Source organism: Pseudophryne corroboree, chromosome 5 (assembly GCF_028390025.1).
Source record: "Pseudophryne corroboree isolate aPseCor3 chromosome 5, aPseCor3.hap2, whole genome shotgun sequence".
NCBI lineage: Eukaryota > Metazoa > Chordata > Amphibia > Anura > Myobatrachidae > Pseudophryne > Pseudophryne corroboree.
In genome coordinates, this window is record NC_086448.1 from 848,104,124 (window position 1) to 848,117,413 (window position 13,290).

Here is a 13,290-nt window from a genome sequence, read left to right on the forward strand (position 1 = left end):
AAAACTTCAGGGCCTGAGGGTGATGGGAAATATCCTGTCAGGCCAGAAGTCAGAATTTCCCAAGAAGACTTTTATCATTCCGGTGACCTTGAAGATCCTCGGTCAAACTGTCAAGACTGAGGCCTTTGTGGACAGTGGGGCCAACGGGGTTTTTATGGACCGCCAATTCGCCCTGAAACACTCTGTTCCCTTAGTACCCTTGGCATCGGAAATTGAGATTTGTGGGTTAAACGGGGAACCATTATCCCAGGGTAAAATTACCTCTTGCACTAGCCAGATTTCTTTGTCTATTGGAGCCACACACTCTGAAAAATTGTCCTTTTATGTGACTGTCTGTACTTTTGCCCCATTGGTGTTGGGGTTACCCTGGTTAAGGGCCCACAATCCTCAATTTGACTGGGTCTCTGGGGAGATTCTTAGTTGGGGTACTGATTGTTTCAGGAGTTGCTTGAGCCTTCCAGTCAGGCTTTCGCAGCTAAGTTTGCCAGGATTGCCAGGATGTTATGCAGATTTTGCGGACGTGTTCTCCAAAAGAGTTGCAGAGGTACTACCTCCCCATCGCCCCTATGACTGTGCCATTGATTTGTTGCCGAATGCTAAGCTTCCCAAGAGCAGGTTGTACTCCCTGTCACATCCTGAGACTCAGGCTATGGCAGAGTACATTCAGGAGAACTTGGCTAAGGGATTTATCAGACCTTCACAGTCTCCAGTTGGGTCGGGGTTCTTCTTCGTGGGTAAAAAGGACGGTTCGTTGCGACCCTGCATCGACTTCAGGGAATTGAACCGTATCACGATTAAAAACTCATACCCACTGCCTCTCATTTCGGTCTTGTTTGACCAGCTTCGTACTGCCACCATTTTTTCTAAGATTGACCTACGCGGTGCGTACAATCTAATCCGAATAAGAGAGGGGGATGAATGGAAGACTGCCTTTAATACCCACTCAGGGCATTATGAATATTTGGTGATGCCTTTTGGGCTCTGTAATGCCCCGGCAGTCTTCCAGGACTTCATGAACGATGTGCTCAGGGAATATTTGGATAGATTCTTAGTTGTATACTTAGATGACATCCTAATCTTCTCCCATTCCCTGGAGGAACATCGGAAGCATGTACGCTTAGTCCTCCAGAAACTCAGAGACCACCGGCTTGGGGCGAAGCTGGAGAAGTGCGAATTTGAAGTTCAGCAAATCGCATTTCTAGGATATATTATCTCCCCAGAAGGTTTCCAAATGGAGGGTTCCATGGTACAGGCAGTCCTGGATTGGGTGCAGCCCACTAGTTTGAAGGCGCTTCAGCGTTTTCTGGGCTTTGCGAATTTTTATAGACGATTTATCGCTGGATTTTCGTCTATAGTGGCGCCCTTGGTGGCACTCACTAAGAAAGGGGCGGATGTTGCTCACTGGTCTTGTGAGGCCAAAGCGGCTTTTGCCCGTCTCAAAAGGGCATTTGTCTCGGCCAAGGTGCTGCGACACCCAGATCCAGAGCGTCCTTTTGTGGTGGAGGTGGATGCCTCTGAGATGGGTATTGGGGCAGTGCTCTCTCAGATGGGGGTGTCTGATAATCGCCTTCATCCCTGTGCTTACTTTTCCCGTAAATTTTCGCCTGCCGAGATGAATTATGACGTGGGTAACCGGGAATTGTTGGCTATTAAGGATGCACTCGAGGAGTGGAGACACTGGCTTGAGGGGGCTAAGTTTGTGGTCTCAATTCTCACCGACCATAAGAATTTGGCATATTTAGAGTCAGCGAAGCGCCTCAATGCCATGCAGGCACGATGGGCTTTGTTTTTTGCTCGCTTTAATTTTTTGATAACATATCGCCCTGGGTCAAAAAACATCAAGGCTGATGCGCTCTTGCGGAGTTTTGCTCCAATCCAGGAGACCACCGAGGAGCCATTGCCCATTGTGTCCCCATCATGTATTAAAGTGGGCATTACCCAGGACCTCTTGTCATTAGTCCTTAGAGCACAGGAGCAGGCTCCTCCAGACCTTCCGGTAGGTCTTTTGTTTGTGCCTCCTAGGTTAAGACAGCGAGTGTTCCTGGAATTCCATGCCAAGAAGTCGGCAGGTCACCCGGGTATTGCCAGAACTCGGGAGCTGCTATCTAGGGCGGTGTGGTGGCCCTCGGTGGCTAGGGATGTGGATCAGTGGGTTCGGGCATGTGACATCTGTGCCCGAAATAAGACTCCTAGAGGGGTTCCTGTTGGCCCATTACATCCACTCTCTATTCCATCTAAGCCATGGACCCACATTTCAATGGATTTTGTGGTGGACTTGCCCAAATCCTCGGGGATGACAGCCATCTGGGTTGTCGTTGACAGGTTTTCGAAGATGGCGCACTTCGTTCCATTGGTTGGGCTGCCATCGGCCAGATGCCTGTCTGAATTATTTATGCTGCATGTTGTGCGCCTCCACGGGTTGCCACTTGATGTGGTCTCTGACCGCGGATCCCAGTTTGTGGCCAAATTCTGGAGGGCATTTTGTTCCGATCTCCAGATTTCTGTCAGCTTGTCGTCAGGCTACCATCTGCAGTCTAATGGGCAGACTGAAAGGGTGAACCAGTCCTTGGAGCAGTTCCTCAGGTGTTATGTCTCCAAGTGTCAGACTGACTGGGTTGCTCATCTGTCCATGGCGGAGTTTGCCTATAACAACGCGGCTCACTCTGCTACAGGGATCTCTCCCTTCCTTTGTGTGTATGGGCATCATCCTAAGGCCAATTCTTTTGACCCCCTGGACTCCACGCCTGGTGGTTCCTCTGTGGTTTCGGTCCTTAGAGGTATTTGGAGGAAAGTGAAGAAAGCCCTTGTGTCTGTGTCATTAGTGACCAAAAGGGTTTTTGATAAGCGGAAAAGACCCTGCAGCTTCAAATTAGGGGACTTCATCTGGTTGTCTACCAAGAATTTGAAGTTGAAACAGCCATCTCATAAGTTAGGCCCCCGGTTCATCGGTCCTTATAAGATCACTAGGGTTATCAATCTGGTGGCATTTCAGTTAGATCTACCCCGTTCTTTGGGTATCAATAAAACATTTCATTGTTCCCTTTTAAAACGGGCGATTAGTAATCCTTCTTCCAGTGGAAGACCTTCCCCTCTTCTGATACGTGGCCAGAGGGAGTTTGTTGTTGAAAGGATTCTTGACTCCAAGATGGTTCGGGGTCGGCTGTCATTTTTGGTGTACTGGAAGGGGTATGGCCCGGAGGAGCGGTCGTGGGTGCGCAGTTGTGATCTTCATGCCCCCAGACTGTTACGCACTTTCTTCTCGCAGTTCCCCGATAAACCCGGTGGTAGGGGTTCTTTGACCCCTCGTCAGAGGGGGGGGTACTGTTAGGGTCTCCTGCTCTGTGCTGCCACGTCGTCATGGCAACCGGGAGACAAGTGCTAGTGGAGTAACCTGAGCGTAGCTGATACTCCGGTTCGGGTCTTTTGCTGTGCAGTGGTTACAGGCTCTGTGCACGGCAGGGGATCCGGTGCTGGTTTTTGTGCTCACAGTCTGTGAGGTCTGAGTGGGGCGTGGACAGCACCTGCTATATAAACCCTCTTCTCAGGTTAGGCAGATGCTGCTGAATCTTTGTTGGTTAGTCAGTTCCTGAAAGCTAGCGAGTACTGTGTAAACTTTGTATTTGTTTGTTGCTTACTGCAAATAGGCCTTGGGATTTGGTATTACACTCTGCCAATCCAGACCTAGCAGTAAGACTGGAGTCAGTCGTTTAACCTGCTGGGGTTCTTTTGCTACTCTGTGAACCTAGCAAGTTTGCGGCTGTATTCTCAGACTTGCCTGCCAAAATCCTTTCTCACTGTGCAAGGTGTTCAGGTGTCAGTTTAGTGGCAGTAAGCTGAACCAGTGCACTGCAAGTGAGGACTAGGATTGTGGAGACTCTCCTTGTGTCTATTATTCCATCTCTGACCAAGGAGTTTACTGCCACACCCGTTGGTAACCCTTTAGGGTTTTGCTGTTGCCCTTAGCAACAGCATTTCGGGTTCTCTACGTATTAAATCACTACATCTTGCTTCTTTCCATCTGAGCATTCCTAATATCAGGGAGACACCCAGTTTCTTAGCCTTTGGGCTTCTCTGTTCACTTTGTGTTTATTTTGTTACCCTATCACCTTCTGTGTATGTAATGTCATATTCCCCAGTTGTTAGGCGCCGAGGGTCCGCCCGTCAGTGCGGCCCGGCGCCTAGCAACTAGGGACGCCGCAGGCAGACAGCCGCCGGCTCCCTAGCAACGCTAGACGCCGGGCGCACGGAGCCGCTCAGACCCTAGCAACGGGGACGCCACGGTCAGACCGCGTTCCCCGTTGCTGGGTCTTAATTAATCAGTGCTTGTGTATTCTGGCCGTGCAGCATGCAGCTGCACGGCATCATTATGTGATTACCCTGTCTGGATCATGATTGGAGGGCTCCCAAATTTAAGCACTCTCAGGACTTCTCACAGATGCCGGTGATAGCTTCCTGTTTGCTGTGTCAGTTACAGAGAGTTTCCAGTCCTGCTCAACCCGGTTGTTCCTGTCCTCAGTGATCCAGTACTCGGAATTTGTCATCTATTCCTGGAGTCCGACCGAGCACCTTTAACATCCTGTGGTGTTCGTGAGTCGCGGCGTAGCCGTGTGTTGCGGCTTGACCGCTTACTATTTATTATTTAGTTTATTGTGTTCTGGAGCTTTTGCGGAGGATTCCGCTCCCACAAATCCACTCTGGTATCCAGCGGTGCTGGATAGGAGTAACGGATCAGTGGATCTTTGGTTGTCCTTTTCCCTGGCGGTTTGTCCGCACATACTTTTGGTTTAAGTTAGATAGCTTGTAACCCCTGGCCTGATTGCTTAGTCAGAGGGCCCCTTGTTATCACCCTGTCTCGGATTTCCCTTTGTCTCCCATTAAGACCTGAGGGGGCATCGGGGTTGGGCAGACATAATCCGCCCTTCGAACGCGGCTGCCATGGGCTCAAGCAACCATAGTCTCGCAGGGGATTTCTGATAACACGGGCGAGACAACGGAGTTAGGGCGCCAGGGGTTACTAGGCTTTCCTGCTCCCGTACCAGCATATCTTTCCAGTACTCAGACCTCTGCCATAAAGATCTCCTCTGGTCTGGAGTACGGGAATCATAACATTATCACCGGCCAGACTAAAATTTAAAATTAAACAGGAGTTAATTTTTTCCCTTATTCTGTTGGGAGATTCGTCAGCCTCATGAATCCCTCCGGTGTTGGGCCAAATCCTGGCCAGCTTTTAGTTAGCCAGATTCAAGAGCTTACTCAGATGGTTCAGGATCTGTCCCTTCGGGTGAGGTCACAGGAAGATCTGTTACGGACTTCCCCGAGGGTCATTCCTGAACCAAAAATGCATCTGCCTGACCGTTTTTCTGGGGATAGAAAGCAGTTTTTTAATTTTAAAGAGTCTTGTAAACTGTATTTTCGTTTAAGACCAGTCTCCTCAGGTACGGAATCTCAGCGGGTAGGAATTATTATTTCTTTGCTACAGGGGGATCCTCAGACCTGGGCTTTTGGCTTAAAGACAGACGATCCGGCTTTATTGTCTGTAGACGCCTTTCTGGGGTCTTTAGGGCTATTGTATGACGACCCTGATAGAGAGGCATCCGCCGAGAGTCAGTTGCGTGCTCTCAGACAGGGTAGGAATCCCGCAGAGATTTATTGTACGGAGTTTCGCCGTTGGTCGAACGACTGTGGATGGAATGACCCAGCCCTGCGCAGTCAGTTTCGCCTCGGCTTATCCGAGTCTATAAAGGACAGTCTCCTTCAGTATCCCGCTCCTGAGACTCTCGATAAACTCATGGAGCTCTCTATTAAGATTGATCGTCGTCTCAGAGAGCGGAGGGCTGAAAAAGGAGCATCTGTCGGGTCTTCTCCTTGTGTTTTTTCCATTCCTGTGGACATAGAGGAGCCCATGCAGATAGGCCTCTCCAAACTGTCTCCTGAAGAAAGAACCAGAAGGCAAAATTCTGGTCTTTGTTTATACTGTGGGGGTAAGGGACATTTTTCCCGTAGTTGTCCGAACAAGTCGGGAAACGCCTCGACCAAGTGAGTTGTGAGGGGGTTCACTTTGGTCTGCAGCTTATCTCCTCAAATAATTCACTGTTGGTTCCAGCTAAAGTTTCCTTTGGCAGCCTCTGTTCCTCGGTCTCGGCTTTTGTGGACAGTGGAGCTGCAGGGAACTTTATGGATTTAACATGGGCTAAGGCCTTAGGTATTCCTCAGTTAGCCTTGGGTAGGTGTATCACCATGCATGGTTTAGATGGGAGTCCCTTGTCCAATGGGGTTATTTCTCTCTGTACACCTCCTGTTCTACTTTCGGTAGGAGCTCTGCATTCTGAAAAGATTGAGTTTTTCCTTACCCATTGCCCAGCAGTTCCTGTGGTTCTGGGTCACCCTTGGCTGGCCTTTCATAATCCCATCATTGATTGGCAGTCGGGGGAGATCTTACAATGGGGTACCATCTGTAATAAGGAATGTATTACGCTTCCCATCAGAATAGCTGCTGTCATTCCCGCACCCATTCCTGTGGAATACCAGGATTTTGTTGATGTATTTTCCAAGGGCAATGCGGATATTCTGCCTCCCCATAGGCCTTATGATTGTGCTATCGAGTTAATTCCTGGTGCCACTTTGCCTAAGGGAAGGTTATATGCATTGTCCGGACCTGAAACTGTGGCCATGAATGAGTATGTTAAAGAAAGCCTAGGGAAAGGATTTATCAGGCCATCTAAATCCCCTTTAAGTGCAGGCTTCTTCTTCGTGGAGAAGAAGGATGGATCACTCAGACCTTGCATTGACTTTAGAGCCTTGAATAAAATCTCAGTAAAGAATACTTACCCTTTGCCGCTGATTTCTGTCCTCTTTGATCAGCTACGTTCGGCTGTGATTTTTTCTAAGATTGACCTGAGAGGAGCATATAACCTCATCAGAATCAAGTCAGGGGATGAGTGGAAAACGGCATTCAGTACTCAATCAGGCCACTATGAGTATCTGGTTATGCCATTCGGCCTGTCCAACGCTCCGGCAGTTTTCCAGGATCTCATTAACGATGTGCTCCGTGAATTTCTTGGAAGATTCGTTGTAGTCTACTTAGACGATATTTTGATATATTCTGACTCTATTGAACAACATGTTACCCAGGTGCGTCAGGTTCTAAAAAAATTACGTGAAAATCACCTATATGCCAAGCTGGAGAAGTGTGAATTTCATGTCACGGAGGTATCCTTTTTAGGGTACATTATTTCCCCTCGGGGATTCTGTATGGAACCAAAGAAGCTCCAAGCCATCCTTAGTTGGGCGCAACCCACCAATTTAAAAGCAATTCAGCGCTTTTTAGGGTTTGCGAATTACTATAGAAGATTTATTCACTCTTTCTCTGACCTAGTTGCTCCCATTGTGGCACTGACTAAAAAGGGAGCAGATCCTACCAACTGGTCACGTGAAGCGGAGTTATCTTTTCAGGCCTTGAAACAAGCCTTTGTCTCAGCCCCGGTCCTCAGACATCCCAACCCAGAATTGCCTTTCATTGTTGAGGTTGATGCCTCGGAGGTTGGAGTAGGGGCTATCCTATCTCAGAAGGATCCGGATTCCCTGGAATTACATCCTTGTGCCTTTATGTCCAGGAAATTCTCATCTGCTGAATCCAACTACGATGTTGGTAACCGGGAATTACTGGCTATTAAATGGGCTTTCGAGGAGTGGAGGCATTGGCTTGAAGGAGCCACTCATACCATTTCAGTTTTGACTGATCACAAAAATCTTCAATACATTGAATCAGCTAAACGGCTGAATGCCCGGCAAGCTCGGTGGGCTTTATTTTTTACTCGTTTCAAGTTCATTATCACCTTCAGGCCAGGTTCCAAGAATACCAAGGCAGATGCCCTGTCACGCAGTTTTCTTCCAGTTCAAGACAACAGTCCTGTTACTCCCATACTTCCGTCTTCAGTCATTCGGGCAGGTCTCACACAAGATTTATTTACCCAGTTAAAGCAGCTTCAACATCAAGCTCCTGGAAATACTCCTGCTGGTCGTCTTTATGTTCCCGAGTTTTTGAGAGCAACGGTTTTGACGGAGTTTCATGATAGCAAGGTTGCCGGGCATCCGGGGATCGCTAAAACTTTTGAATTAGTTTCCCGCTCGGTATGGTGGCCTGGTCTTTCCAAAGACACTAAGGAGTTTGTTTTTTCTTGTCAGGTCTGTGCACAGCATAAGGTTCCCCGTTCCTTGCCTATCGGTCAACTTATGCCCTTGAATGTTCCTCTTAGGCCATGGTCTCATATTTCCATGGATTTTGTGGTGGACCTCCCTCTGTCAGCCGGATGCCGAGTCATATGGGTGGTAGTGGACCGTTTTAGCAAAATGGCCCATTTCATTGCTCTTCCCCGATTGCCATCTGCCCAGGGATTGGCAGTCTTGTTCCTCCGTCATGTTTTCAGACTCCATGGGTTACCCACTGATATTGTTTCTGATCGGGGTCCACAATTCATTGCACAATTTTGGAAGTCTTTTTGTGCCTCATTAAAGATGAAATTATCTTTAACGTCTGGCTACCATCCCCAATCCAACGGGCAGACTGAGCGAGTTAATCAATCATTAAAACAATATTTGCGTTTGTACTCGGCCAAACTCCAAAATGACTGGTCTGAGTTTCTTCCGTTTGCCGAGTTTGCTTACAACAATGCCTGTCATTCCTCCACCAATGTATCTCCATTTTTTACAGTTTTTGGTTTTCACCCCAGAGCTAATTCCTTTTTTCAACATTCCTCTGTCTCCTCACTGACCTTGACCTCTCATCTCAAACTCATTTGGAGAAAAGTGCACCTGGCTCTCAGAAAAGCGGCATTTCGGGAGAAAAATTTTTCTGACAGGCTCCGGCGGCCGTGCACTTTTAAAGTTGGAGATAGGGTATGGTTGTCGACTCGCAACATTAAACTTCAACAAACCTCAGCCAGATTGGGTCCTAAATTTATTGGACCATTTCATATTATCAAAAAAGTCAATCCAGTGGCTTTCCGGTTACGTTTACCAAAAACTTTACGGATCGGAAATACCTTCCATTGCTCCTTGTTAAAACCATATGTTTCGTCCAGTAGATTTCCTCGCAAGATCTCTCAGGGGAAATCACCAATAGATGTACAGGGTCAGCAGGAGTTCTTAGTGGAGAAGGTTCTCGATTCCAAGTTGTCCCGGGGTCGGCTTTATTTTTTGGTACATTGGAGAGGTTATGGTCCAGAAGAAAGGTCTTGGGTCCTGGATGAGGATCTCCATGCCCCGAGGCTCAAAAGGGCATTTTTTCGAGAATTTCCTCAGAAACCTGGCCTTAGGGGTTCCTTGACCCCTCCTCAAGGGGGGGTACTGTTAGGCGCCGAGGGTCCGCCCGTCAGTGCGGCCCGGCGCCTAGCAACTAGGGACGCCGCAGGCAGACAGCCGCCGGCTCCCTAGCAACGCTAGACGCCGGGCGCACGGAGCCGCTCAGACCCTAGCAACGGGGACGCCACGGTCAGACCGCGTTCCCCGTTGCTGGGTCTTAATTAATCAGTGCTTGTGTATTCTGGCCGTGCAGCATGCAGCTGCACGGCATCATTATGTGATTACCCTGTCTGGATCATGATTGGAGGGCTCCCAAATTTAAGCACTCTCAGGACTTCTCACAGACGCCGGTGATAGCTTCCTGTTTGCTGTGTCAGTTACAGAGAGTTCCCAGTCCTGCTCAACCCGGTTGTTCCTGTCCTCAGTGATCCAGTACTCGGAATTTGTCATCTATTCCTGGAGTCCGACCGAGCACCTTTAACATCCTGTGGTGTTCGTGAGTCGCGGCGTAGCCGTGTGTTGCGGCTTGACCGCTTACTATTTATTATTTAGTTTATTGTGTTCTGGAGCTTTTGCGGAGGATTCCGCTCCCACAAATCCACTCTGGTATCCAGCGGTGCTGGATAGGAGTAACGGATCAGTGGATGTTTGGTTTGTACTTTTCCCTGGCGGTTTGTCCGCACATACTTTTGGTTTAAGTTAGATAGCTTGTAACCCCTGGCCTGGTTGCTTAGTCAGAGGGCCCCTTGTTATCACCCTGTCTCGGATTTCCCTTTGTCTCCCATTAAGACCTGAGGGGGCATCGGGGTTGGGCAGACATAATCCGCCCTTCGAACGCGGCTGCCATGGGCTCAAGCAACCATAGTCTCGCAGGGGATTTCTGATAACACGGGCGAGACAACGGAGTTAGGGCGCCAGGGGTTACTAGGCTTTCCTGCTCCCGTACCAGCATATCTTTCCAGTACTCAGACCTCTGCCATAAAGATCTCCTCTGGTCTGGAGTACGGGAATCATAACACCAGTCTGTCTGTGAGTTCATTTGTTTTGCATCCCTCACCGTTCAGACACCAGTACATTCCTGCTGGCACTGGTGTGCATAACAGTGTCCCGTATTAGAAAGGTGAAACAGAAGCTGTTTTGTGTCTTTCAAGGACGATTCGAGTGAATCAGAACACAGCAGTAAGTCATCTACATACTGTATTAATAATGATCCGCTCTCAGGTTGAAAGGATTGTAAACAGTCATGCAAAGCCTGGGAGAAAATACTTGGGCTGTCAATGAAACCTTGGGGAAGACGAGTCCAGGTGTACTGTACTCCTCTGTATGTAAATGCAAACAAATATTAGCTGTCAGGGTGCAGAGGTACCGAGAAGAAAGCAGAACAGAGGTCAATGACAGTGAAAAATTTTGCAGTAGGGGGAATTTGCATGAGGATGACAGCTGGATTGGGCACTACGGGGAATTGGCTCTCAACTATCTTGTTTATCCCCCTTAGATCCTGCACTAGCCTGTAACCCCTCCCCCCACTCTTTTTCACAGGGAAGATGGGACTATTGGCAGTGCTGGACGTCCTAACTAGGATGCCCTGTTGTAGCAAGCGCTCTATTACTGGGTAAACTCCTAACTCCACCTCTGGCTTCAGAGGATACTGGGGGATTTTTGGAGCTATCCTACCATCTTTTACTTGCACTACTACTGGAGCTACATTCACCATCAATCCAGTGTCTTGTCCATCTTTGGTCCAGAGGGACTCCGGTATCTGGGAGATCATTTCTTCTACCTTGGATGGACACCTGTCTATACCAGCAGAGTGTGACATTAGCCTTTGTGGGGTGTCTAACATATCCTGCACTTCCTGAACGTGATTCTCGGGTATATCCAAGAAGACACCCTCAGGAGTACAATATATGACACACCTCATCTTACACAGTAAATCTCTCCCAAGTAGATTAGTCGGAGCCAATGCAGCCAGCAAAAAGGAATGCTTGGTCTGCAAAGGCCCTATCGTAATCTCCGCTGGTCTACTTAAAGGATAGTGTTGCACTACTCCTGTTACCCCTGTTACTGAAATTGTTTTACCCGTTGTTTTCATACCTACCGTTGAATTTAACACTGACCTGGCCGCCCCTGTGTCTACAAGGAAAGGTTGTGATCTACCAGCTACATCAACTGTGACCTCGGGTTCACTACCAAGGCTAGCAATCAACTTTACTGGCTGCAGACTACAGGTGTGGCCTAACCCCTATTGTATATTGTGACCCTCCCGCAGCGCGCTGGCAGCTACAATATGTGAGGGGGGTAACTGAGAATTTTCGGAGACCTGCCAGTCCTTCCTAGGTGGGTACCTCCTTGTTTCCCCTGAGTGTGGCTCATAATTTTTCCTATGTGATCCCTGATCCCAATTACGTGTATCATAATGTTGTTCATATCCTGGTCTAGGGGGTCGGTATACCTTATGTGTGTCCTTATACCTACAATTCCGTGCATAATGTCCTTCCTTCTTACAGTTATAGCATACCACTACACGTAACTTACCATCAGGGGTCTGGGGTTTTGGCTGATGCGGCTTCGTTGTAAGGGCTTTTATACTTACTGTCATCAGCTTATCCCCCTGTGACTCCCTGTGCTTAATGATGTTTCGATCGTGCTCGATAGCGGACTCTCTTAATGCAGCCACCGAGATACCTCTCCAGTTAGGTTGAGTGGTTTGTACCCTTGTTCTCAATGTTTCTTTTAGCCCGTCCATTAATACTGACACAGCTACCCCCCTGTGATGTACATTTTCCTTAATGTCCTCGACCCCAGTGTATCTAGCCATTTCCTGCAGTGCTCGGTGGAAATATTCAGATGCCATTTCACCTTCTTTTTGTCTTATGGAAAAGATTTTATTCCATTTGACAACAGTAGGGAAATATACTCCTAATTGCAGATTGATCTGTCGTACGTTCTCCTGAGTGTACTCATCAGTGAGAGGTACTTCTGCGTCTAATTTACAATCAATAATGAATTTCACGGGGTCAATATTGGAGGGTAAACATACCCGTAGCACTGTTCGACAATCTTTGTTTGTGGGTTTGGTGGCGTTACCTAGTTCTCTAATAAACCTCTGACATGCGGCTAGATCTTTCCTGGGATCGGGAAATTCAAACATAATTGTCCTCAATTCTGTCCGGGACCAAGGACAATGCATAGCAATGTTCCTGATGGGAGTGACTCCCTGAGCGTCAGTCTTCCCATTGGGGACTGCGATCACCCTGACAGGATTCAATTACATCATTCTGAGTTGACACCACAATCTGAGGTGCTATTGTCTCTGCATAATGTATGGTACCGTACTTACCTGTGGACATGACCTCACTTATCCCTCCACTAGGGGGCCTTACAACTGATCTTACTGGTTGGGCCGTGCCCACCTGAGTGTTCTGTATGGTGGCTGCTAGAGAGAGTGCCGATATCGTGCTGGGCTCATCTTCTTGGTCAGAGTCCAGAGGAAAGTTTAAAATGGGATACAACTTGCACGGGTTAGCGTTAGTACATTTATCAACTATACTCTTATCAGATACCAATATGCCATTGTCTGTAGCCACTTTCTCCCCTACAATATACGGTGGTGGTGGTGCGGTTGCCATCATTTTCCTGCTAGGTTTGGAACCTGCTGCGTGAGCTAATTCCCTCTGCATATCGCCCTCTTGCTGCCATAAATGTAAACAGTTTGTGTGTCTGACCCTTTGCTTTCAGGATTTTAGCAGACATATCCTAACCCTTAAATTCTGCAATACCTCTGGTTCAAAACTGCCTACCTTAGGGAATGGTTCCCTATCTTCCGCAGTCATACGTTCCCATTCATTGCACAAAATTTCTGCGTGTGGTCCATGCTTCTCACACATTATGAACCTCGCTGACCCTCTGGGCCGCGGAATGTCAACCTGAACCCTGGTTGCACGTCCCTTATTTGAGCAACTGGCCCCCAAATTTTGCAGGTATTGCCGT